The sequence below is a fragment of the Triturus cristatus genome, chromosome 2_1 (genome assembly GCF_964204655.1).
Source record: "Triturus cristatus chromosome 2_1, aTriCri1.1, whole genome shotgun sequence".
In the NCBI taxonomy this organism is placed as follows: domain Eukaryota; kingdom Metazoa; phylum Chordata; class Amphibia; order Caudata; family Salamandridae; genus Triturus; species Triturus cristatus.
In genome coordinates this window covers 693,498,449-693,526,265 of record NC_140581.1, presented here as the reverse complement: position 1 = coordinate 693,526,265, position 27,817 = coordinate 693,498,449, and the positions used below count along the sequence as shown (strand labels likewise).

Here is a 27,817-nt window from a genome sequence, read left to right as displayed (position 1 = left end):
CTATGGAGAGCAGCCTTCAGGCTAAGTCTCGAAGGAATGTATAGCAGCATGTTTTACCAGATCAGAACCTCCTGAATGACCAAATGGAAGGAGAACCACACGAGATATATAAAATATCTGTATTTATTACTAAACACTCTCTACTAACCTCTTTATGAGATTAGAGAACAAAGCACACAATATTAAATCACTAGAACAAAAGTAATTAGCACAATACACAGCGGGCTCCAGGGGGAGACCGAACCATGTACTAAGAAAGTGGTATAACAACCACGACTTGACTAGACACAGTGCCTAGAGCACGTAGTATCACTGGGACCCCAAGGAACCACCCAAAGTAGTGACACAGGGGACCCACGGAGGACAGGTGCAGTGTGTGAACACAGGCACGAGCTCCATACAATCCAATGAGAAAGTTGGGGTTGGAATTTTAAAGATTAAGGACACTTCAGAGAGGACTTAAAGCAAACCCAGTTAAACATAGAAGGTTCATAGGCCAGCACCATTGAGAGTACCGAGATACCCGTGTTACCTATCCCAGAGGAGCCGGGTGCATAGGGGTCAAGTGATTTCGGGAACCTTCGTGGTTTTCAGTGGCGTGATGCGAAAAAGTACTGCTGCCGGGAAGATGAAAAGTGTCCAGTGGAATCCAACCCTGGATCCGAGGTGGGAAGAACCTGTAGGCAGAGGGGACAGAGTCTGGGTCACTTCCCAGTGACCAGGCGCACGATATATGAATGCCCACCGATTTCAGGTGAGAAGAGTTGAAGCTTGACTCTGCAGACACGGGGACCAGGAGACATCGACAACGACCAAAGTCCGGAGGTGAGCTGTCCCACGAAGGATGTCAAGTGCTGGGGGGGTCAGTGTCCGGATTGAACACCAACAAGCCTTGGCAACTGCAACCCATGCGGGCAGAGGAAAGATGCTTCGGTGAGGAAGGAAGGTTCTAGGGACTCTCCAAGCTATGGAGAGTCAGGGCACATCTGGAGCAACCAGGAAAGCCCACAGAAAGTCAAAGTTACCTTCACAGGGACCCACAGGCCAACGGACCAGGGATCGCGAAGGGACCTCGAGCTGATTCACAAAATACCAGCCCACGGAACACTCGTAGGCTGGAAATGTTCGGTGGAATTACTGCTCGGGGTCAGGACTACAAGTAGGCCAAAGCACATCCTCAGGGATCGCCAAAACGCATATGCTGCTGCAAATGTACACGGTGCACAGGGGTTCGGGTTGCACGGTCCCCACGAGGGTTACTGGGCTCAGAATTGATGAGAGGGCAGATCGACCTCAGAGACCTCAGGAACCCACCTCCTGTGTTGCAGAAATTTTCGGAGTCCTCAGGAGCTCGGGAGATGGAAACTGGTCAGATGCATTTAGGTGCCTGCCTTGCAGGGGAGTAACTCCTTTACTCCAAGGGAGATTCTTCAGTCATCCAGCGTTGTGCAGTTTGTCGAAGTACTTGGTTTCTGTAGCAGAGTTTAGTCCAGATAAAATCTAATGTCCTGTAGTCAGGGGTTCCTACTTTACACCCAAGGAAGAGGTGGGGCACACTCTGGCGACCCACCTATGGGAGGGTCAGGACAGAGGGGTGGCTACACCCATGTCCTTTGTCCAGTTTCGCGCCAGAGCAGGAGCAAATGGCTCCTGCAACCGGTTTGAGCTGGACTATGCACAGGGACACCAAATGTGCCCCCAGTGCAGACTTCACAGCACTCTCAAATTGCACCCACCCAGCCCCAATACATTAAAGCCTGTCTGGGAGGTGGTCACACCTCCCTGTGACAGGAAACCTATTGTCAAGCCTTCCCCTGCTCAAGCTTGGCTCAGCAGCAGTAGGGCAGACTTGTGTCTGTGGCTGGCAGCATCCATTTTGTGATGACCAGGTCGAGAAAGCTGGTACCGGGTATCCCGGTGTGTCACATAAGTCCCTCTAGGAGGGTGGAATCATACCTTCCCCGCCAGTTACTGGCGGGAGGAATGATTCCAAGGTGTTTGACACCAAACACAACATGTTTCTATGCAACCGTTTTAAAGTTAGCATTCACCGCGAGGTTATAATGCACTTAAATATATATGGTCTGTCTGGGAGGTGGACACACTTCCCTGCTGTGATAGGAAACCTATTGTTCTACCTTCCCCTGCTCAAACTCAGCAGCAGGAGGGCAGAATTGTGTCTTGGGTCAGCAGCAGCACTAGCTTGCTTGCAGACCCTGGAAGGCCGTTACCGGAAGTAATGGGGACTTCCTGGAAGAGCCCCCCAGTGCATGGAATGATACCTCCAACACTGGTGTTGGGCTATGATTCCAACGTGTTTGATACCAAAGATGCGCAGGTTCGGCACAGCCACTATATAGTTAGCCATCGCATAATATGGCATGGCCACTATATGTATCAAAATAGCTGACTGTACTTACAAAACCTGGAGAATTGACTCCGGGGTTTGTAGGGGATATCCGCCTTTCAGCGAGGAAGACAGTGCCATGTGGCGCCGAGCGACTCCACCTACCGGTGCGCAGGGGTAATTTCTGGACCCAGTCTGATGCCTGGGGATTATTCTAAGGTAAGGAATCTGTGGCTAGATATAGTCTCTACCTGCTAAGGTATTATTGAAGGCAAGTAACTTGTTCAATAAAGTCAATTAGCCATAACCAACTATAGCTCCTTACGAACTAGCCTAATCAACTCCGTTTGTAAGTCAAAGAATAGTAGATCAACAAAAGGACCTACAAGAAAAGAGACAAATTAGCAGCCAGACTAACGTGGAGATCACTCTGTTCAAAATGAAGGAAAAGACTAATTATAAATTTAGATAACAGTCCAACATGTGGACTGCTTAGTTGTTAGTGAAAGAAGAGCTTCTGAGCATAAATCAAATAAACAGACTATCATAGAGTCTGCCTTCATAGAAACGAGCAAAAGGTTTAGCACACATCCCAGAAAAGGCACATTTTATAGTTTTAGAGAAGTGAAAAACAATGCTCTTGACATGGGGTGAAATGGTATCATAGGGCTGTGCTAAGAAAGACACATGACATAAACTAGTCAGCATTGTAGAAATAGTATCACATGAATAAGTTACTTTAGTAAAGGCCTTAATCATGAATTAATGCAACATATATTTTCTCTACAAAAAAGGGAAATTACATTGTAGCATTGAAGCAGACTATATCACAAGCCATTTCAAAATGAATGAAAATACAGTTGTGACTTGCAGAAGCCTTGAGTATTGCTACGTACGAGAATATATTGACATGACTTCCCCCTAAGGTAGACAGACAAATACATTTTATTCAGTACAAGAACATAATTCCATAAAATGAGACCCATTTTGTCTATTTTATGAAGAAGGGAAAACACCTAGAGAAACATGCACTAAGGAAAGTAGTTAAGGACCTTTAAAATGGAGCAAGCATGCAGAGTCCCTGTGAAATATATTTGTGACCTAGTTATGCTAACTAAAACAACGTAAACAAACATTACTTTATAATTAATAAAGATATTCCCTCCATACCAATTTATATTTCAGAGGGAAATAAGCCAAAAACGTGACAGATTATTGTAGATTTAGAGTCCCAGTCACAAAGATTTTTATGTGAGCATGCATACATTACTCTTGACTTACTCCAGGCTTAATGCCTTCATTTCTATGAACAAGACCCACCTACCCTTGGAAGAATTCTTTCGAACATGCACTTAGGATTTGGTTAAGTTTGATATGGACTGCTAGCAATTTTGAAGCACTCAATATACATACATTTACTTCAAATAATTGGAGATTTAGAGATACCAAGAAGCATGATTGGAAACATGTAAGTCTATGACACATAGCAACGTGACAGGAAGTGGAGTTACTGTTGAATAGCTGGCCAGCCCCTTTTTCAGCTTCCAAGCACGTATAGCTAAAGCGATAGTGTTGCCGGTGCACCTAGGTTCTAAGTGGGATTGCCATTTCTTTCAAACCTGTTATATTATGCGTACGATCACTGGCACACATCACCACGATAACTTAATCAATGCCATCACGCGCACAAGAAGAAATACAAAGAAAAAACAAACATTCTGAAAATATATTTTTACCCTTTCACCGCTTTTTTAACTTTTTGATCACCCTTTTAAATGTATACTGATTAGTACTAAAAATAATACTTAGAATAATGCCCGTTCAACAAATTTTACTCCATTACAAACGCCCTGCTAATGCCAGACTGAATTAACTTGTCTGTGTTTGTTTTACCTAGTTGTGTTCCTTTTAGGCGTTTTCTTTTTTAATAGAACATTGTAAAATGGTGTGATTTATTGCTGTTTATATTTATTTTATTAATGTATGTTCATTTGTATTTTGTGTTTCTTATATTTCAGAAAATGAAGATTTTACACATGTTTTGCATCCCCTAAGTGCACTCGGCTGATTGAAGACAGCATGCAGAATTATTAGTAATTTTGGAGTGAATATCATATTTGTATTTGTACAGTCTTCTACTTTCATGTGCACTTAATTTTAAAGTCTGATCACAATGAATGTTAAGGTATTTCATAATTTATGTTTGATTAAGCAAGAATTAGATTGGATTCGTGTTTAATTAAAAATTCTCCAGGGAATAGTTATGTAATTCTTTTTAAGAATGCTCTATTTTGAAATTCTATGTGTTAAGGTAGCTGTTACTTACCCGTTTTTAGTTCAGTAAGATTATGTCTTCTATGTTTAAGATTCTGAAAGCCCAAACATTTCAAGTGCTTTTGTAAATAGTGAAAGAGAGCCACAGGTGTAAATGTGTCTTCTGCTATTCATGGGACCTTATGGATGTATGCCACTGATTAAAGTGATACCTCAGATGTAATTACCTTTATTATATGTGAAGATCCATCAGCTTCCTTAGTACCCAAAAATGTAGCATATTAAAAGATTGCAGATATATTACTTTCAGTAAAGCGCAGTGGAAGAAGACCAAATGAAGAAAAGTCCATGTGGAGATTAGACTAGAAGGAAATAAGACTCTTTGCAGTTAATTTATTTTAAAATGTTATGGGACAATTCAGCTGAAAAGTCGAAACAATTTGCAGACCTGCAAATTTACACAGCACATCCATGTATCACACAAGATAGACTTCTTTCACACAGTGAGGACGATATCGGCTTCTTTCACACTGTGAGGAGTTGATATCACACGGTGGTGGGCAATGTGAGGTGGAAACCCCTGCTGAGAGTGTTTCATCTCACATTGTGTGGAGGCTGAGAATAGCTGATGTCTGAGGGGAGAGTGGAGTTTACAACCTCGCAGGACATCATTGGCAGCCTTTGAAGTCTTGTTTTTCTTTCCAGGGAGATTAGAGTGGCTCATGGACATGACCAGCAAAAGCCCTCCCCTTCTTGAAGGCCTCCAGAAGCACTTTCATAGCTAAAGAGATCATGGACTCTAGCTTATGCCCTCTCCCCCGCTCCCTGCTGAACCCAAGGTCTCAGTTGTTTTTGGAGGTTGGCCTGTCCAAAATTTGAAACAATTTGAAGGTTTGATTCAAAGTAATTGAGCTCTGGGATCTATCCTACCCATTACCTACATGGATGTCTAAAAGACCTAAGAGTAGTCTTTCTGCAGAAAAAACCCTGCTGCCAAAACAGTGTGTAAACAAGACAGGAAAAGAATGGGAGCAGATTGCCCAAAGTGTAAGGGTGCAACCAGATAACGAAACACAACTGATATGAAGTCAGTAGGAGGAGGCGGAGCAAGAAAGAGTGCTCTACAACCAAGCTGGCGGATAGGAGAATATAAATGTGAAAAGCAAATCTGGGACAAGGAAGTAGAATAAAGGCCTGCACGATGAAGGGAGGTGGTGGGCAAAGAGCGCTCTGTGTATTTAAAATAGATAAAAAAGTTCAATTTACATTTGGGCCTCTTCTGTTGAAAACACTGGGACATTCACTTGTAAGAAAACATCAACACTATTAGAAAATGCCAATGAATGAGCCTCTATCTTGAGTCTTAACAGGTTGATCTCCTATTAATTACATCTAAATTATAGAGCCACTTAGTTAGGGTTTATTTCCACGACTGAATCTAATGATGTTACATTTACCAAAGTCTATTTACATGAAACCTTCAATTTTTTTTCACTAAGTGGGCAAGTGTGACAATTATTGAAGTGCCTATTGAAAACGTATTATCTTTGCCTTACTTTTTGAAGAAAATGATCACACCAAGGACACCAGCTGGAATTTCTGAAACCTAAACTGGTTCGGTTCCTGAAAGATGAAGCAGTAGCTCTTTCATTTATACTGCACACTTGTAAACTTTTGAAACCTAACTGCAGCTGCATACAGATCCTGAGCAGGTGTGCTGATGTGAGTAAAGGGCTTGAGAACCAAGTGCAGTTCCAACTTCTCCAATCAGTAGTCTTTCCCTTTCAGATTATAATCCTACTCTGGTTTGGGATGAGACAGTATAATCTGCATATTTTCCATTGGCTGGCCATGGGAAAGTTGATGAAGAGCGGGAAGAAATAAGTAGTAATGATGGGTCCAAGTTGACATCCTGCAACTTTTTCTGGCTCCCTGTTGCACTGCTTCCTTTTTCTGGCTTGGGAATGGGAAGACTTGTTATAGTTTAAAGTTGACCTGTTTATGTCACCGCTGCTTTAAACTTCGCTACAGCACCTCACCATAAGGGCACACACACAGCCATTATCTCAGTGCTTGAGAACTGCCGGATAGCTAGAGCATCATACCCCAGTGTGCTCTGCAAAAGTGGGTATTCGCAGTTCGGCAGCAGAGACAAGATAGCAGGTGGCTCCAGTAATGCCTAAACTACAAATTGAGTTGCTACTTAAAACACCTGCTAACTCTAGTGAGCTGTCAGTCACTACTGGGTAGACAATGTGCATGAGCCCCTTACCTAGTCCTTGTGTTGTCTTTACAGTTGGTTTTGAAGCTTGGACCGGATCCATGCCAGATTTTTAGCATATCCGCCTTTCAGATAAATGTAGTTATCCTAAACATCTGGCCATGATCCGGCCCTCCAGAACAGACTTTGGAGAACCCTGAGCTATAGCATGGAAAATACATCTGATTTCTGTTTGTTTCCTGAACTGTCTCTCTCAGACAGCTGCCTGCAACACCCTTAACCGAGAGCACCATTTGTGTAGGAATGTTCAAACCACTGTTAACCTTGTGTATGTATCCAGCATGATAATTTTCAGACTGAGGATACATTGCAGCACCCTATACACCTATGGGACATTTACCTCAGAAGGCTTTTTTGTTGGTGCTATCCTCTAGTACAGAGACACTATTGGGTTACTTGCTTAAACTTCTGTGACCAGCAGCATGCTGCAGTCAGTTACCAGTGTGAAATTACCATCAATGTACCATATCCCTCCTCAGTGCATTACCACACATGTAGCTGGTGAACTACAGCACCAGGTGGCATTCTAGGACACCTGCAGCAGGTTTTCTGCTTCTGCTTCCTAGTGGCATTTGGAAAATCATTGCATGATTATGGGCAGTATCCTGGAGTACAAGGATCCTCCCCTGTGTCTGATTTTCAGAAACCAACAGGATTGAGCACTGAGCAGGGTATCTGCGAGGATTGCAGCAGCCTAGCCAGCCTAACCTCAATCCGGCAGATACTATGGTTCTCTCTTCCTCCTTGAGACCAAGTTGTGCTGTAATCCTGTGGAGCATTCTCCTCCACTTTGACGTGGATAGTTCTGCCCAGCAGGAACTGTTCTACACTCAGGAGGACCCAGTAAATTATTTAAAAGGCACTGGCAAAGCCATGTCCAGTACCATCTGTTTCAGTTGAGATAGTGAAAAAACAGATAAATTGAAGGGAAAGTGTCCCTTTATGGTCATTCACGGTGTTAGAAAAGGGCCTTTTGAAGGTGAGTGCTTTTGCAAGAAATTGGGAATTGTCAACACATTCCGTGTCTAGTAATGCAGACACACCTAACATAGTAAAGATGAGGGTGAGGACACGGAACGAGGTTATAAGCTTTATAACTGTATGTGCAGATGTGTGCCTTTAGAGCAGTTACTGCCAATGCTTTTATAAATGACCTCCGGCTAGGTGGTCATGTATAAATCTAGTGGGCGGAGTAGTCTCGTCCTAGCGAGCGTAAAGTCCTCCTCCAGACCAAGGAAAAATACTCTGAACGCCTGTTATTAAATTGGGCCCAAAGTGTCCTTGCAAATGATGCCGTTCCTAGGGTATTGCGATGCTTCACAAAACAAATCTGATTTTTGTAAAGTTAGAATTCTCTGAAATGCATTAGTATTTGACAAAGGAACCAGCCACTCATAAGTTTACATCTCTTTCTGCCTAAATATGTTTCAGATGTGTAGATTAAAATTGCTGTAAAAGTTTGCACCTGTGATGTTAGTGTCCTTTCTCTGAATTTATACTGTTAACTTCTTTTTACCTTGCCAAATCTTACCATATGTAGTAAAATAAATGTACATAGTGTACCTAATGTACATGTAAACAATCTCACAGTGTTTAAAATTTTGTGTAAATATTTTTTTGAAATAAAGTTATTATAATTGCACTTTTGAACTACATTACTGTCTCATATCCATGTGTTAGTTGTTATTTTCCTTGCCCCTTCATCTGATCCCCTTCCCCATACTTACTTCCCTTCACATTCTACCGCTCCATACTTTGCTCCTTCTGCATTCCTTCCACTCGTGGTTAGTACTAACGCATATTAACGAAAAGTTAACAACTGTATCTGTAATAGTCTTTGCACTTCTTGCTTTATCCAGTTCTGAGTGTCTGGGAAGTAACAATCGGTTTCTGATGGATACATCTGCCTGTGGATTCCTCACCTTCTGAATTATCCCTGCACCAGCATTCTATGGAAAAAACATTCTTAGCTCTCCCACGTCGACGAGGATGTCACAATAGCATGGCTCCGCTCTCGACTTCGTATGACGTAACTGGAGCCATTAGAAGACCTCGTCGGTATGCTGACGTGAGTTCCCTTTTTTCCACGCCGTCGACGCATAGCGTTTTTTTCTGAGACTCTCCATTTTACATGTGATAACATTGTTTCTGCTTCTACTTCGTGTTGCGGTGAAAATGGCTACTTCGAAGAAGTCGGGTTTCAAGCCCTGCAGGGAGTGTGGGGGCCATATGTCCATCACGGATCCCCGCGACGACGGTCTCTGGTGTCTGTCATCGGACCACGACATCAAAGGGTGTTCGTGCTGTCAGAAGATGAACCCGAAGGTGCTGAAGGAACGTGGGCGAAACTCTTTATGGCGCGGACAAAAAAAGAGAAGAGGGGTCGCAAGAGATCGAAGTGGTCGACCTCACATACTTTGAAGCCAAAGAAGTATAAGAAAAAGAAAAGACATGGGTCTCGACGTCGATCTTGGAAGGGCAGGGCTTTGAGGTCGGCCTCCCCCATACAGCAACATTGTGACAAGGATGCCATCTTGCCGTCGTCTGCTTCTTCTCCGCAGGCGACTCTGGCCCACTTTTCGGCATCAAGGGATTCGCCGGCGCCCAGGGATTCTCCGGCACCCAGGATGTCTTCTCCTGCTCCTGCGCCTGTACCGACTCCGATGTCTCCAGCACTGCAACCTCAGCCCCCGTAAGGCCTCGGATGGATCCAGACTAGGGGGCTTTGGATCCTTACCCTCCTTTTCCAGGACCAGGAGCGGATCCGTAGCATTTCCTAAATGCGATGTTTGACATGTTTGCCAAAGCATCATACCCTACCGGTCCGCCGTCTGGCCCCGTGGGTCCGCTTGCCTTTAATTTAGGCATTCCCTCAGCAGTATGCCCAGGCACTTTTTGTACCTTTCATGCCGACGGCTCCGTCATGACAGTTTCCGGCACCGAGGTTTTCAACTCCGATACCTCAATCTCCGGCGCCGTCTGGTGTTGTGCTGACGTCTTCCCGGATTTGAGCGGCGCCGTTGCCGACTTCGGAAGGTCGACAATACGAGTAAGCATTACAAATTGCTTATCCTGATACTCTGTAAGGCCACATCTGCACCAATAATGTTTGCATGTGGCATTTGATAAAAGAGTATGTGTGAAATGTGTTAACTCTGTCCTTTTAACACTTGTCACTTTTCAGGGTAGACGCTGACCAGCAGAATTTTCGAATGTTTAAAATACCTACTAGCAGGTTGTATGCCTTCCTAACCACTTACTAATGTTGGTATGTGTGTCTTCTTCACTTTAGTTCTCACGTTTTGGTTCTGAACAAAGCCACTACACCTCTAGGGAGGGCATATAGGCTGAAACATATCGACCAGCAAGAGTCTATGATGGGTTAAATCCTCCTTCCATAGCCAACTTCTTTTAATCCTGACCTCTGGATGTCCTATTAAAGTATGTTTTGACATACCAGGGAGTTAGTTTTAACTCACTTTCTCCCACCCCTTTTCACTCCCTCCATGGCTGGCTCATCTCAAGGTTTTATAATACCTCTTGGACATATCACAAAACATCCCTGAGCTCCTCCCTCTCAGTGGGGCACTGCAACTAGGTTTGCAGTGCGAGGAGGTTACCCAATGAGGAAGCATGCCACCTACGGGTGGGTTTGAGAAACCATCCTTCAAAAGGGACTCCCCCGCACTCTATTTTCATTGTTGCTAGCTTATATTAGAGGGGAGTGACCCCCTGTGGGTCTCTAAACCTCCTCCGGCCTCTTATTTGTGAGTACTACATGATTGGATTAATATCAGGGACTGGTAAATAACAGTAATCGGGCCACATCCCAGTCCATTGTTCTTTTGCTCACCTTGTCACCTCAGACAGAATTCAGTCATATGCACTCAGTCTTCGTAGTGATCCAGTGTTAACGGTCAAGCATGTTCCCTCTGAACAGAAACTTAAGAAACCCGAGATAGGTTTTGGCATATTCAGGCTACTTCAGCATGGTGTGTCTTGAGTCCTATGCCTAAATGAACATGTACCCCATGTCTAAACACACCCATGGCACGTAGGATATCTCATTAATGAAGGGAAGAAAGTGACAATTGGAATGCTTGAATTAATGTCAACCACTGGTTATTTTTCGGGACCACATCCCGTCCATTGTTCTCTTGCCCACTATGGTACCTCAAACAGAAACCAGCCATATGCAAATCAGTCGTGATCCTGCTCTAATGGTAACAGCCCATCCCAGATTGCCACACTAGGTCCCCTCTGAAATTGACCATTCGTAACTCCAGACATGTTTCTGCCTACTTGAGCCTCTTTGGTAGGGTTTAGCTTGAGATCTATGGCACAGTGAGCAGAGGACTTGCGTATGGACATACCAAGCCTTCCAACCACCACTTTTTCGTATTACTCAGTGCAACTCACTGAGTGATGCAGGTATGCTCGGATGAAGGTCCCCCGCTCACTCAGCCACTGGAACCAAGCAACATCGTATTGCCGAAGCCTAGCATTGTTGAAACCGGTCTAGGGTTGCTTGTTTTCTAGTTGATTCCTATGGAACGTCTGCCATCCATCCGGCAGTGCACCCTAGCAAATACCTCGATCTCGTAGGTGGAAGTTATGCCTTTTGTACTGAAATAAGACATCAAAGTTGTGCCCTCAAAGAAGAGGGATAGAGGCAGCCTTAGCTTCATTCTAAACTTAAAGCTCTTCAGCTTCTTTATCTGTCACAACAAATTTAAGATCCTGTCCCTAAGTCACGTTATACTAGTTCTGTATGCACAGGAGTGGATGGTGTCTCTTGATGTCCAAACGCCTATTTCCATCTACCCTTCCTCCCAGCACACAGGTGTGACCACCTCAGCTTTGTCAATGTGTACTACTGCTCTTTGGTCTTACGATCATTCCACAAGTTTTCACCAAGGTGTTGGCTATTGTGGCTACCTCCCTCAGGAGTCTGTGTATTTCTGTCCTTGGATTATTGGCTGGTGAAGACGAATTCCCCCACACTGGTTAGGAACCATTTTGTGGTCACCCCGATCCTGCATCATAAGCTGGCATTCTCCATCAACTAGTAAAAGTTCACCTTGATTCAGAGACTCATTCATTGGAGTGAACCTGAACACTACCGGCATGAGGGCTTTTCCTCTACCCTAAACGATTTTTGGACATGTAGCATATGGTTCTGTTCCAATTCCTGTTTTGTTTTGAAGGTTTTCTGCTTTATGGGCTTGATGGCCTCAGCATCCTTTTGTTATCACATACCTGCTGGCAAGTGAGGCCCCTCCACCGATTCCTCTCAAGGCAGACGATTCAGCATCAGGGTAGCTTCTCCACTCCCATGGAGATAATTTGATCTGGTTTTTTTTTATACCTTGATTGTTAAATGTGCCCCTCATATCTCTTGGTGGGTTGTCTTCTATCTCTGTATAGCACTGGGTCGTCTCTTCTGTCTCTGCAAAAGCATGGCACATTTGTTTCAGATGCCCACTCATTGGTCGGGTGCGTTCATCTGGAAGCGATGATGGTTTGACGCCTTTGATCTCCATGACAACAAATGCCCATCATGATGCTAGAGTATAGGGCCAGTAGCCTATCCCTGAGGACACAGCTTGTGCATTGTTGTGCAGCTTATTTTGAATAACACTACTGCAATGCACTGCCTCAAAAGATATGGTGGAATCGGTCCACGGACCATGTCTTGGGAAACATTGCAGTTGTGGCACAGGGTTCAGAAATTGGATATTTTCCTGATGGCACTTATTCTGCGGTGACTCTTAATATGAATGTGGATATATTGAGTTGCCTGTCCGAGGCTTCTCATCAGCCTGTTTGCCATGGCTATAAACAGAAAATGCCTTCTGTGCCGTGCCTTGCACTTCCCATGTTTTGATCCTCTGAGGAATGGCTTTTGCTTGAGGTGGTCCAGGTCCTATTTTATGTGTTCCCTGCGATTCTCCTAATCTCAAGAGTAATGAAAACGATGCAAGATAATGGTATTGAGCTGACTCTTATTTCCCCTGACACGACAATGATTATTTGGTACACTTGTATTCTGAGACTCCATGTTCAGCTTCTTCTTCCTCTTAAGGACAGAGTAGATTTTCACTGCAGGATGATTGTGTCCACCCAAATCCTTGGATGCTTTACCTGTACGTGTGGAGATGGAGCAGTGCCAGTTAGAAGCTTTCAGCCTATCCCCTGAGTTAGTGGATGTCATCTTGGCTGCCTGAAACCAGCGACTATGTTTGTTTATGCTGGACGCTAGGGTCATATTTATCTTTTGTACCAGACTTCAGACTTAAACCCTTTTGAGTGCCATAGATAGATAGATGTTATTTTATGGGTTGGGAGAGCCACAACTGGAGACGTGTGATGGCACTTGGTTGCATGGATATTGATTTCTAGAGAAAAAAGTTTCTGGATCCAGTGTGGCACCTGGGAATATTCATAAGATTAGGAACTCAGTTGCTGATTTTATATCCATCAGAAATATTATTTCCGAAGATAAATAACCTGTTCTATTGTGTAATCAGGTCAATGGGCCCAGTGTGCATTAAGTGCACTGGATGATATGCACTGGAGCAGTCCAGAACAGCGCACCTAATCTGCAAGCTGATATCTGGTTAATAGCACAGGTGCTGAACAAGAACTCTGACAGATATCACTCAGAAGGGACGATTTGTGATACAAATATGGTTCTCTTCATGAGATCTTCATTAACATACATAATCATTAGATTACCTTCATTCTTAAGCCAATCTCTGGAGAACTAATGTTACAGGTAAGTAACATTTTATTAATGACATCCTAATACATTTTTAAAAAAGGACATTATCAGAAGGCTAACAAAAGGTCGATACAGTACCAATTTGGTATGACCTTTGACATTTTGACTGTTCAGACTAGGTGACCAGGCCCTGGCATTCCTTACAGTGCAAATGCTCAGTAAGAATAAGGTGGTAATGGGGACATACCTGGATTGGTCCCAGGCCAAAGGGGAAACATCACTGTGTGTGGCAGGATGCTATTGCATCTTTTGTGAGATGGGCCCTTCAAAAGGCTTGGCTAAATCATAGACAGCAGTAATGGAAGCACTCTTTGTTTTTCTAGCAAGTGCCAGGAAGAAGGGGGGGGGCTACAAAGGGATTTATTGCGAGAATAATTACCAGTGGTAGGAGAAGGGATAAAAGAGTGGTCCCTAATAAATAGGAGTGCATCTCAAAATTCATGCTAAAATATGTGGTGGGTTGCATTCTTAGAAGTGTACGTCTTTATAAAAGCTAAAGTTGTTTGACTGCACTTCTGTCCTTGCTTTCTACATGGCTTTGAGCTTTGGTGGGATGTCAATTGCCAGGAGATTGGAGATGACAGTAGGGTTAGCCAGTATGACTGAGTGGAGCAAAAAAGGATAGTCTTGAATAGTCTGCTACCCTTGTCCTAATAAATCCTTTTACTGATTGATCTGGAACTCCTACTTAGTTTTTAGAAGAACTCTTGTCCACTAACATCCGTTAGTGTCATGCTTCTTCATATGGTTCCTACCCGAGACACCTAGTGCATCTGGGTGTGCTACAACACCTGTTTTACAGCAGAGCTGGTTGTTTTTATCAGGATGAAGATTAATAAAATTGCCATAGGTATCTCTACCAGGAATGGAAATATTTAATAATGGGAACCTTGGGTAAGGTTAAAAGATAATGATAGATGTGACACAAGACTCCTATGATCTCTCACATTATGGTCTACATGTTTCAGTCATGTTATTAGATGCCACTGCGGGCCAAATGGCTTTCTTCTGGGCCAAAAGAACCCTTTTGCTTGTCGTGTGCGTTTCAAACACTAGTGTACACATGCGTACTACTGATTGTGCTTTTGTAAAATTATATAGTAACATCATCTCCAATACAATCAACACAGGATCATGTCCTGTGTCTTCATATTATTTGGTGTTGTCCAACGCATCATAGAGACTTACGGGTGGGCAGATTCAGTAGTCACGCATTCGTCAAGGCATAATGCCCGCTACAGACCTGGTGGCTGTCCTCTAAGCTCTGCATATTGGGTTGATATAGATGGGAAGTGGAGTGAGTCCTTACTCTTCTCCCTCTCCTTTTTGATAGTGACTCTAGTCTTCAGTAGTGCCATATGACCGATCAGACTGATGGGGAAAAGGATCGTATTCTAAACACCAAGAGACCCTAGTTTCCACTGGATACCACAAGGTACTGCAGCTTATGAGAAAGCCAAAGAGTAGAGTGTTTATTGTTTAAATGTAGTAATCCATGATGATTTAATAGTACAGCAACTTTATGAAGATTACTCTGACAGAGCTCACATTGTTTCAGAAGATCAAGCTACTTACCGTTGGCAATGTTCTTTCTAATGGATACAGGAACTCCAGATGATTTCTTGATTGACCCCTTTGTTGGGATGGGTGAATAGGATGTCAACGAATGCCATGATTTGTGCAGGCCCGACAATGGCAATATCAGTAAATGCAATCTGAATTTATGCCACAAACTGCGCCTACATCCTCATCAATGAAATGTCAATGTATACCATAACTTGTTCCCACCACAGTAGTGCCAACATCGGCAACAATTATACCAATGTATGTTTGTACGATAATATTATTGTTGCCAATAATACCAATGTCAATGTACGTTCAGACCTAAGCAGGCATACCTTTGACAACACCAGTAAGAACAATGTTAATGTGCAAGATGACAACTGTATGCACAATGTTGGTAATGCCGATAAAAAATAATACCAGTGACTGCCATATCATTCTTAGGAGGTCCAATGAACTCACATTATTGCTGTCGGATTCACCCAAGATGACATCCCCATCAACCCTGAGACAGAGATACTTGATCTGGCAGGTCCTGCAACCCATGCCCACGCTTATCGAGTAACAAGTCACAGGTGGGGTCCTCCATAATTTACAGGCAAACACGCTCCCGGGGAAAACCTTGATTGATTCCACAGATAGATATTTACACCACAAACAAGTCCGAAGTAATTGGCCCCAATAAAACCCATTTGCCCACAGGCTCGCGTTCCCCAGAAACACCACAAAGATAGGTACCACATGTAGATAGGTGCACTCAACCAATCAGAACACGACATGCACACCACACGTAGAGATCTCACCCTCATGGTGGACATCAGTACACATACACACTGGCCCACATTATTTCTCCCCGAGGTTGAGAGCCATCTGTGTCCTTATCAGATGCGCACATGTGATTGATTTATGACTAAGATGCTCTTTTGGAATGTAGAGAACATTTTTTTTTATAACCAATTTTATTGCCTTTTGATTTCAACAAAGAACACAGTACCATGTGGAAATACCCTTTAGAAAACAAGACCAAGATACAAGCCCATCACATTGACATAGAGAATTTGATGCACCGACAACCAATATCAATAAGTCCACTTCCAAACTAGAGATCATCTCAGTCCAAATCAGTCTTCTATGACTCCGACCCACCCCTCCCACTTATCTCAGAGCTGGGAGAGGGAGTTGGGAGTATTGTTAGTGAGTGAGCGGTAAATACAGGATATCCCTCCCTGACCCAGATTGCATGTCATGACTTGAGCCTCAGGGGGACTATATTCGGGGAGGGCAGTGCCGTCAGAGATATAAGAGCGGAGGGCATGGCGCAGCTGCAAGTATCGGAAAAACTGTGACGAACGAAGGGAATGTCTGGCCTGCAAATCCTGAAAGGAGCGTAAGTGGGTACCGCTCCAGACTTCGCCTAGCAAGGAAATCCCGATAAGATCCCAGGGCTGAAATCCGGAAAGAGAGGCGACCTCCCGGAGCCAGGTGCCGTACCACAAGGGAGTATACCGGGTCAGCTTACCTGACCAGCGGGTATGACGCAGGGAGGCCTGCCAGGCCAGGAGCACTCCACACGTGACATCGGGGAGAGCTTGGGGGACAACGTCTCCGTATAGCATCCCTTGGATAGTGGCAAAGCCAAGGGTGTGTAGTTCCAGGCAGTACGCCGGGTCGGACCAGCCACCGTTGAACCAATCGTGGACCACAAGAAGCCGGGTCGCCAAGTAATAGAGGTAGAGGTTTGTCATCCCAAGACCACCGTCAAAGGGTGGGAAGCGGCATAGGGCCAGGGCCAGCCTGGGCCTCCGACCCCCCCACAAGAACTTAGTAGCCAGCCCGTCCATCTCTCGGAACCAGGACCTAGCGAACGAAAGGTGCGTATTTTGAAGCATATATAAAAAGCGAGGCATAATCATCATTTTAAATGGGGCTATCCTGCCCATAGGGTTTAGGGGTAAAGTACGCCACTTAAGGAGGTCAGCGTGAAGCCGCTTGACCAGAGGGGTGACGTTAAGGGCCACCCAGATCCCCAAATACTTGAAGGACTGCCGTCGAAGGGGGATCGTCGACTGCCAATCAAAGCACTCACAGGACAAATGAAGGTGTACCAAGACAGATTTGTCCGGGTTTAACCGGAGGCCAGAAGTGCGCTCAAAGAGGTCCAGAGCCTGAAGGCATCGGGGCCCCAATTGGGCCGGGTCCGTTAGGAACAGCAGCTCATCGTCTGCATAGAGAGCGATCCTATCCTCCACAAAGCCAGGCCACCGCCAGCCAGTGAGGGAGTAATCAGATCGAATAAGGCAGGCCAGTGGCTCCATCGCTAAAGCGAACAGGATCCGCGAGAGGGGGCATCCCTGCCGCGTACCTCGCCTGATAGCGAAGGGACGAGATAGAGTCCCATTGACAAGGACCTGCGCCGATAATACAGCGTCTTCACCAAGTTGCGGAAAGGAATTCCGAAGCCCATCTGTTCCAACACTGCATCTAAATAGCCCCAGTCGACCGAGTCAAACGCCTTCTCAAAGTCGACCAGAAGGAGCGACAAATAGGGGGACAGCAGATGCCGGTTTGCCAGGGCCAGATGTAGGTGTTGAAGACAATGTCTAGTCCCTCGGAGAGGCATGAAGCTGCATTGATCTGGGTGAACCAGGGTGGTCAGGTGCGGTCTGATGCGGATGGCCATAACAGAGGCAAAGATCTTGAGCCCAGTGTTTATAAGAGAATTGGGCCGGTAGTCCGAGCAGCATCTCGAGGGGGGTTGGGACTTCGGGATCACTACGATGGTGGCCAGGTCCGTCTCTGGGCGAAAAGAGCCATACTCCACCGCTTCACGATAAATCTCCACTAGAGGCGAGACTAGGGTGTCTCGGTATGACGCATAAAATTCCTGGAGGAGCCCATCTGGTCCCGGCGTCTTACCAGTCGCCATGCGAGATATGGCGTCTGACACCTCTTCGGGGGTGATCGGAAGGTCTAGTGCCTCCGCCTCGGATTCACGAAGACATGGGAGGGGGGAACTGTTCCCGCCAGAGGAGCTCATGAAGCGGAAGACAAGGCGTCCGCGCCGAATACAGACAGGCATAGTAGGCGGCAAAACATTCGGCTACCGCATTCGGGGCGCGGTGGATCTCAGCACTCGCATCAGCTACCTCTGGAATTATACGATTGGCCATAGGGTAGGTAGCAAGGCGGTGGAGGAGCTTCCCATTCTTATCTACCCAGGCGTATACTCGGGCTACAGAAGACCGCCAAAGCAATTTGGCAGCTTCCAGAGAGGTTTGCCGGATTTCATCCCGCAAGAACGCAAGCCTCCGGTCCTGGGCAGCAGATCTATCTGCCACAGGTAGCGTCTCAAGGTGGGCAGCCTGCGCCTCCAAATATGTGAGGTGGGAATCCCGCTTCATACGGGTGAGCTTGAGTCGGCCTTTGGCAAAGCCCCGAATGGTTGCTTTCCCATCCTCCCAAAGAGTACGAGAGGAAGACACCGACCCATGGTTAGTGGTGAAGTAGAGGCGAAGCTCGGCACTCACTTGGTCTTTAAACTGTTCGTCTTGGAGGAACCAGGCATTAAGTCACCAGATCGGCCACGAGGACTGGGACGGGGAGCCGATTTGCAGCATTACCTGGGAATGATCCGACAAGCCCCTGAGAAGGATAACAATCTTTTGGATTTCCCGGCAGTCCTGGGCCGGCAGGAAAACGTAGTCTATGCGTGCATGCGTGTGATGAGAGGCTGAGGTGTGGATGTATTGTCGCTCTGTCGGGTACCAAAGTCTGAAGGCATCCCCGAGACCCAGGCTGGAGGCCCTTGTCGAGAAGAGGCCAGACTGGGCAGTTCTGTAGGCGGAGGGAGGCGAAGCGGTGTCTCGGCTAGGGTCCATGACTGCATTAAAGTCGCACCCAACGACAGTCATTCCTAAGGGTAGGGCAGCGACCTCTGAGGTAAGTCTCAAGTTTGGAGGCTAGCAGGGTGAGAGGGGAATAGACAGCCAGTAAATTAAGAGGGCGATCTCCGAGGGTCCCCTCCAGGAGAAGAAAGCAGCCCTGAGGGTCGTGCGTCACTCAGCGCATCACCAGGGGAAGGGAACGACGCACCAAAATAGCCACTCCTCGCGACCCCCTACTAAATCCAGAGTGCCAGACTCAGCCATAGCCATGCCGCGCCAGGAAGGGGCAATGATTGCCCAGCAAGTGGGTCTCTTGGAGCATAAGTATGTCTGCGGCTGAGAGCATTTTATTGTATCTCATGAACTGTATAAATTGACAGCCAAAACTTTGTACATCGAGAAATTTAAGCAGATGCATTCTGTCCAGGCTCTTCGGCCACAGCGTTAAATTAAACCAACTTGTTCTTGTTTTGCCAAATGCCTCTTGTCTTTTCATTTATTTAAGGTAAATTTGTATCTGAGCAACACCTTCCCAGGCACCAGACTAGACCTGGAAACCTGTCCACAGCTATATATGTTGCGGATGCTGGGTGACGTCCCATGACATCAAAGATGAAGCTGCATTAAACTGCTGGAGTAAAGGGTACCTGTCTGTTGGTGACGCAGTCCGATCTCCAAGATTTTTTCTTGCTTCCATCGAAGTGAAGGAAGTGGAGTACGAAGTGTAATTGAAAAAATAAGCAACACAAATATAATCACTTAAGAGGGGATGTTGGCAAGGATTCTGCAAGAGCCTTTTTGTACATCAGAATACTTTCAAGACTACTTTTTACAACGTTGTAAAAGGAGGAGAAGCACCTAACAATTATAATTCTGATGGATACATCTTGCTGCAGATTACTCACCTATTGAATACTCCTTCTATGCTTTAGACCGTTCTGGAAAACATTTTCACCCCAATGACTCTCCAGTGGTGGCAGATGGCTTCAGATGCGATCCACCTCCAAACGCGACATCACCATAATATAGGCACCTACTAGCCCCCTGGCATCAGTTCCTGTATTTTCATATCTCATCCATCTGGTCCTAAGCTGTCTCTTATTGCCCCACTGACAAATTCTTCAGCTTTCAACAGCAGCTGGTTCATATGCCTCCTCAAAAGGCCCCAGGCCTCAATCCTTGTAGATGTGTTGCAACATGATATCCTGTCAGACCTTTATAATGATTGTATGTGATTTCATTGATCGGATCACAATCTGGGACCAGTGACTCTTGCTCCTCCATGTACTCAAAGGCCATCTATGAGCAGGAGGAAAAGTTATTTTTGCTTAAAACCTGCAGGAAGGCTCCCTAGTGGGCTCTTTCTTCCAATGTAAGGCTTCTTCTAGGGAAAGTTAGCACTGCCAGGAAAAAATACAAAAGTGCAGTTGGAATGAGAAGTCTTCCTCGAGGAAGCAGTCCACTGCCTAGAACCATCCTTAGACTTGACACTGTTCTCTGATGCCCATCAGTTCCTTGATGGCAGGAGACCCCTGGCACCTACAAAGATGAGACCGGTGTTTCCTGATCCATCCGTCAACCCCTTGCTGGTCTAAATCTTTTGGCTAGCAATGCAGGATCTTTTCAGGTCAGCTCTACAACCTTCAGGGGTACTCCAAAAGGAGGGGGCTTTTCTGGGAGCTTAACAGTGCTGATTCTGGTGCGACACCTCCATGGGCTTTGGTGAAACAGCTAGCACAATGTGCCCTGTTCACCTAGGCCCTTCTAAAGCTGCAGTTTCAAGGCCAATGAAGGTGCCACCCATTGAGCCAACTCTGGTGTTGGCTAAGGAGTCAACAGGAAAAAGTATCATCCATGTGGTGAAGGAGAAGGTGTGGGCTAATTTTAATGATTAACTATATTGTAAGCAACTTCCCTGAGCATTAATGCTTCCCCAGTCTGAGAATATTGTTGTCTTTTTTTCGCTATGGAGGATAAGGACTATGGCCGCACACAGGTTGATAACTCTGAGACGGATCACCTTCTGCCACCTTACAGTACTAATGCTGACATCTGCGTGGTTTTAAAAAATGGCATTGGCCTATATTCTTTTCCAAAAGGGAACATTCCCTTCCCCTGTAGCCCTGTCTTGGACAAGATTTCATCTTCTACAATAGTTGTTCAGAAGGCAGCTGCGGCCTAGGAATTCAATTTTCTTTCTGTGTAAGTGAAGCCTATCACTCTAATAGAAATTTTGTAATCCTAAACAGTTTCGGCAAAACCTTGACTTCTGTTTAATGAGGCTCTCCTAGCACCCATAATGGCAGGATGGTTGAGACCTTTGCTAGACCTGGCAGTCCACAGGCAAGTAATCAGATACTATAAGCATGCTCTGGGTAATCATCACATTCTGATGGGTACTTTTAACCCTAGATCTCCAAGAACCGGACTATATCCAACCAATTTACAGCAATGCATGGCACCACTAATAGCTGGCGCCATGTAGCTTTGTAGTAGCTCCTTACCACCCCAAAAGTGACAGACTAGAGTCACATGCAAGCCCCGCCAATACGCGCTGACATCAGTTTCTCTCTGTCCATGACCTTCAACACCTATCTGGAGCTTCATTCCCAACTTTGTTAGTTTTCCTACAACTCCAAAATTTAACTCAGACAGTGTTCCAGGGACAATGTCTTCTCCAAAACCTACAGGATTCAGTCTTTGGTGCTTGGATGCTTGTTACAATTCGAAGTCAAACGATAAATGTGCCCTGATGAACCGGATTGCGTTCCAGAAGCAGGAGGCAAAACTTAACCTTGCCGAACATAAGAAGAGGTTATGATCGTAAAATAATTCCCTCTTCTGGATCAAGTTATGTGGTCACTCGTGATCTCTTTCAAGGAGCCGATCTCGTGCAGAGTTCAGTTTCCGGACGATGTTTATATGATCTGAAAGAAACACGTTAGTTAGATTCCTCACCTTAGAATATCCCCAGGCGTCAGACTGGATCCGGAAGATTTTTCGTCAGCAATACCCCTTGCGCGTCGCTAGGCTTCGTCTGCGGCTCCGCGTCTGTCGGCGGCGTCGTGAGCCGGAATGACGTCGTCAGGGTACTTAGACGCCGCCCTCGCGCGCTGACATCAGTTCTTCTTTTTTCCGCGCCAGTAAGCGCAGATCCGGGAGAGCTACCCCTTTTAGTCTTTTTTGACTAAGTTTTTGATCCTGTTTGATCTTGTCTCGACTCCGGTGCCGGTAGGATGCCTGGTTTCAAAGCCTGTGCTGACTGCAACCGCTTGATGTCGGTTACGGATCATCACCGCCGGTGCCTTTACTGTTTGGGCCTCGACCACGACGCGGAGTCGTGTTCGGACTGCAAGGCCCTGACCTCGAAGGCTAGACGGGAGCGGTCCCGTAAGCTCCTCGAGATTCGCCACTCGGCTCCGCGCCCCTCTCGATCCCGGTCCAGGAGGAGGTCCAAGGATCGGTCGCGGAGCCTCAGCCGACGTCATCATCGCTCGTCTGGCTCCAAGTCTTCGGGTAAGTCGAAGCACTCCAAGAAGTCCAAGAGGCGACACCGCTCTTCGGACTCCGCTCGCGTGACTTGGCCGAGGGTCAGGGTGGTTCCACCCCCGCGGCTCCAGCGGAGCCGCAGGCGCCGCGCAAGTCCCTATACCCGCCGGTCCCTGGGACTGACGCGACGCCGGCGGAAGTCAGTGCCTTCCTCTCGGCCATGAGGAGCCTGGCTCCGCCGTCGACGCCCGCTGGCGCGCCTTCGGGCCCCGCGGACCCTACTGGGCAACCTTGCATGCCGGCGGCTCCGGCGCTGTCTCCGGCTTCGGCCCCGACGCCGCAGGTTCCCGAGGGACCCATCCCCGAGTCCCCGCCGACGCCGGTCGACCTCGTCACGCCTCCTCCGCCGGCGTCGACACCGGTTCCACCTCCGACGCCGGCTCCGCTCGGCGCCGAGCACCAGTTCAGCCCCGCTCCGGATCCGGCGCCGTTACGGCGTTGATGGACGCCGCGTATGGCGCCGTTAGAGACACATTATGTCTATCGTCCGGTTCCGATCCTTCCTCCTGTTTACCAGGAATCGGATAACGGTGCGACTGGGAGGGGTCCGATGACCCTATGGCCGTTCAGGCTCAGCTGTCACAGGACTGGGCAGATGAACTAGGGGAGGCCAGTGGTCTGGATACCTCACCAGACACTGGATTCATCTCTCCTCCGACTTTGGCTTCGGAGGAGGGTGCTGCTTTCTCTGTGGTGCTGCGCAAGGCGGCCGCAGCCCTTGGGCTCGAGCTGCCTGCCGTGGCCGTGAGGACTAACGTCCTCACTGAGGTGCTTCAGTCTGCAGCAAGCTCCACTGAGCCTCTGCTGCAATTCAATGAGGCCCTCATTGACGTTCTGCAGGGCACCTGGTCCAAGCCCTCCACAGTCCCTCCTGTGGACAGGAACGTCGCCAGGCGCCACCGCCCTGCTCCGGGCGACCCCAGTTTTCTGTCCCAACACCCCACCCCCGAGAGCCTGGTTATCCAGGCTTCTACCTCCCAATCCTCCTTCCCGACCGCTCCGCCGGACCAGGATTCCAAGAGACTGGAACAGTTTGGCAAAAAGCTGTTCTCCTCCCTTAGTTTGGATCTGTGGTCCTTGAACACCGCCTGTCTTTTGGACCGTTATTCCCACTCTCTGTGGGATACGGTGGAGGACGTGCTGCCCCTGTGCCCGGAGGAGGCCCAGACACGACTTACCCAGGCTCTGGCCAATGGGAGGGATGCAGCACGACATGCAATCCGATGTGGGCTTGACACTACGGACTCGCTGGGTAGGGCGATTTCTACCACGGTGGCGCTTAGACGTCACGCCTGGCTGAGGTCCACGTCCTTTTCGGGGGATGTCCAGAGCACTCTCATGGACATGCCCTTTGATGGCACTCGCCTTTTTGGTGAGAAAGCGGACAGTGCGCTGAATCGCTTTAAGGACTCCCGGGCTACGGCCAAGTCCTTGGGCCCCTTGGACCCGCGGTCGCAAACTTCCGCCTTTCGCCCCTTTCGTGGCCAAGGAAGGGGTGCCTCCTCACGTCAGCCTAGCCACCAGCCGCAGAACCAACTTGTGCGCGGACGTGGTTTCCGCCGAGGCGGTTCTGGAGGACGACGCGGTCAGCCCACATCCACCCCGGCAGCATCCGCCTCAAAGCCTTCCTAGTCCGAGCTTTCAGGCCCATTCCACGCCAGTGGGTGGCAGAGATCGCCATCCCCTGCTCCACTGGCGGTCCATCACATCGGACAGGTGGGTGCTGCAAATCGTCCGAAGGGGCTACTCCCTCCCCTTCGAGACGACCCCTCCAGCCATGCCACCGCAGCACCACCGTATCTTGGGGGATCATTTGAATCTTCTCCACGAGGAAGTTTCGGCCCTCTTGGCCAAGGGGGCCGTCGAGCGCGTTCCGAGCCCAGAAGTAGGTCGTGGTTGTTATTCCCACTACTTTCTGGTGCCCAAGAAGGGCAAAGCGGGCCTGCGCCCTATCTTGGACCTCCGGAACGTCAATGCCTTCCTCCGGAAGGAAAGGTTCAAAATGTTAACTTTGGCTCAGGTTCTAGCTGCCCTAGACCCTGGAGACTGGATGGTAGCGTTGGACTTGCAGGACGCATATTTCCACATCCCCGTCCTGCCGGCCCACCGGCATTACCTGTGGTTCACGGTGGGTCAGGAGCACTTTCAGTTTACCGTGCTCCCCTTCGGCCTTACCAGTGCCCCCCGGGTGTTCACGAAAGTGATGGCGGTGGTCGCAGCTCATCTGCGCAGATAAGGGGTTCCAGTCTTCCCCTATCTCGACGACTGGTTGTTGAAGGCGGGCTCGCCCCAGGCAGTCGTCTCCCACCTCCAGACTACGGCGGATCTCCTGCATTTGCTGGGGTTTTCCATCAACGTGCCGAAGTCACACCTGAGTCCCTCTCAGAAGCTCCTCTTCATCGGAGCGGTTCTCGATTCGGCGCAGTTCCGGGTCTATCCGCCGGAACAGCGGGTCCGGGATATTCAGGCCCTGATTCCCATCTTTCGGCCTCTATCCTGGGTTTCGGTCAGGCTAGTGTTGCGGCTTCTGGGGCTGATGGCCTCCTGCATCCTACTAGTGCATCACGCCAGGCGGCGCATGCGGGCTCTGCAGTGGGACCTGAAGTTTCAGTGGGCCCAGCATCACGGCAACCTGTCCGACCATGTCTTGATCTCGGAGGGCACTGCACAGCAGTTGCAGTGGTGGCTCACGGACCGCGATTGGGTCACGGGCAGGAGCCTCTCCCTTCCCCAACCGGAGCATGTCGTGGTGACGGATGCGTCCCTCCTGGGATGGGGTGGCCATATGGGAGAGGCGGAGATCAGAGGCCTCTGGTCTCCGGCGGAGTCTCGCCTCCACATCAACCTGTTGGAGTTGAGAGCGATCCGACTTGCACTGAAAGCCTTCCTTCCCTCTGTCAGGGGAAGTGTCGTGCAGGTGTTCACAGACAACACCACCGCCATGTGGTATTGCAACAAACAGGGCGGGGTGGGGTCGTGGACCCTTTGTCAGGAGGCTCTGCGCCTCTGGACGTGGCTGGAACACCAGGGCGTCACCCTAGTGGTTCAACATCTGGCGGGCTCTCTGAACGCCAGAGCAGACGAACTCAGCCGCCGGTGCATGATGGATCACGAATGGCGTCTGAACTCTGAAGTGGCGCAAGGTCTCTTTCAGCAGTGGGGAGAACCTTGGTTAGATCTATTCGCCACCGAAGAGAACGCGCAATGTCAGCAGTTCTGCGCGTTGGAATTTCCAAGGCGGCACTCGCTCGGCGACGCTTTTCGTCACGAGTGGAGTTGCGGTATGTTGTACGCCTTTCCGCCTATACCACTTCTGCCCAGAGTGCTGAAGAAGATCAGGCACGACCGGGCCCAAGTCATCTTGGTGGCTCCGGATTGGGCACGAAGGTACTGGTATCCCGAGCTACTCAGTATGTTGACCGATCCTCCGATACGTCTGCCCCTTCGGGAGGATCTTCTGTCGCAGCAGCAGGGGACGGTCCTCCACCCGAACCTGTCCAGCCTCCACCTCCATGCGTGGAGATTGAGCGGCGGCAGTTGATGCCATTTGACTTGCCTCCTGAAGTCTGTGATATCATTCTGGCAGCCAGGCGTCCCTCCACAAAGACGGTATACGCCTGCCAGTGGAACAAATTTGTGGCATGGTGCACAGCAAAGGCTGTGGATCTCCTTTCCGCCCCTCTTTCTGAGGTTCTCCTCTTTCTTCTTTCTTTGCCTTCTTGCGGCTTCCTGATCAGCCTTCTCTTTTCAAGTCCCCTGTAGTTACAAGCTTTCTAAAAGGCATTACTCATACGTTCCCTCCTGTCCCTTTTGTAATGCCTCAGTGGGACTTGAATCTTGTTCTCACATTTCTAATGTGCGCTCCCTTTGAGCCTCTTCATAATTGTCCTCTTCGTTAAGACTGCTTTTTTGGTAGCCATCACCTCGGCTAGACGGGTGAGTGAGCTCCAGGCTTTATCATCAAAGCCTCCTTTTCTCTCTGTTCATCCGGACAAGGTTGTCCTTCGGCCTCGTCCCTCTTTTCTTCCGAAAGTGGTGACCCCCTTTCATCTTGGGCAGTCTGTCACCTTGCCCACCTTCTTTCTGCCTCCGCATCCTTCCAAAGAGGAAGAGAGGCTCCACCGTCTGGACCCAAAACGTGCGCTCTCCTTTTATCTGGACAGCACAAAGCAGTTCCGGGTGGACGACCAACTTTTCGTTGGATACGTGGGTGCTAAGAAGGGGAAAACTGTGCACAAACAGACCATCTCTCGGTGGGTCGTTTTGTGCATCAAAATTTGTTATTCCTTGGCAAAAAAGGACCCTCCTGTTGGGCTGCGCGCCCATTCTACTCGGGCCACAGCGGCTACTACTGCTTTGGGACGGGGTGTCCCTTTGCAGGACATCTGTCAGGCGGCAACGTGGGCTTCGCTACACACGTTTGCCAGGCATTATTGCCTTGACAGCCAAGTCCGGAGGGATGGCTTCTTTGGCCGTTCTGTCCTCCAGGACTTTCTGGTGTGATCTTGGTTCGCAGACCCACCACCGGGGATGGTATTGCTTGGGTATCTATTCTAAGGTGAGGAATCTAACTAACGTGTTTCTTTCAGATGAACAAGTTACTTACCTTCGGTAACGATGTATCTGTAAGAAACATTAGTTAGTTAGATTCCTCACCGACCCACCCATCCTCCCCGTTCTGCGAACTGACATCTAGGGTTAAGGCTATCCCTTTCAGGGCCCTAGACTTTTTTGGCACCAGTGTCGGTATCTTGCATAGCTCTACGTTCCTGGCGCGGAAGGCTATGTACAAGAACTGACGTCAGCGCGCGAGGGCGGCGTCTAAGTACTCCGACGATGTCATTCCGGCGCACGACGCCGAGGACGGACGCGGAGCCGCAGACGACGCCTAGCGACGCGCAAGGGGTATTGCTGATGAAAAATCTTCCGGATCCAGTCTGACGCCTGGGGATATTCTAAGGTGAGGAATCTAACTAACTAATGTTTCTTACAGATACATCGTTACCGAAGGTAAGTAACTTGTTCTTTCAGCAGTGTCCGAATATCCAGTTCCATATCACAAATGAGGACATAAAAAAGAAAGAAAAAAAAGTTCTGTTTCCGCTCAAAGTCTTCCTATGGTTCAAACTAAAATA

General features: G+C 47.9%; 1 protein-coding gene across 6 annotated transcripts in view; it reads left to right on the top strand.

The window, feature by feature from the left end:
• Positions 1-4,853, top strand: part of YTHDC2 (YTH N6-methyladenosine RNA binding protein C2) — a 1,174,422-nt gene extending 1,169,569 nt beyond the window's left edge. For 3 of the 6 annotated variants that reach the window (XM_085632632.1, XM_085632630.1, XM_085632634.1), the window contains exon 31: positions 4,366-4,853. The gene's annotated coding sequence lies outside the window, so the exon portion shown is untranslated. The remainder of the gene's footprint in view (positions 1-4,365) is intronic. The other 3 variants (XM_085632631.1, XM_085632629.1, XM_085632628.1) reach the window with 1 other exon arrangement.
• The last annotated feature ends 22,964 nt before the right edge of the window (positions 4,854-27,817 follow it).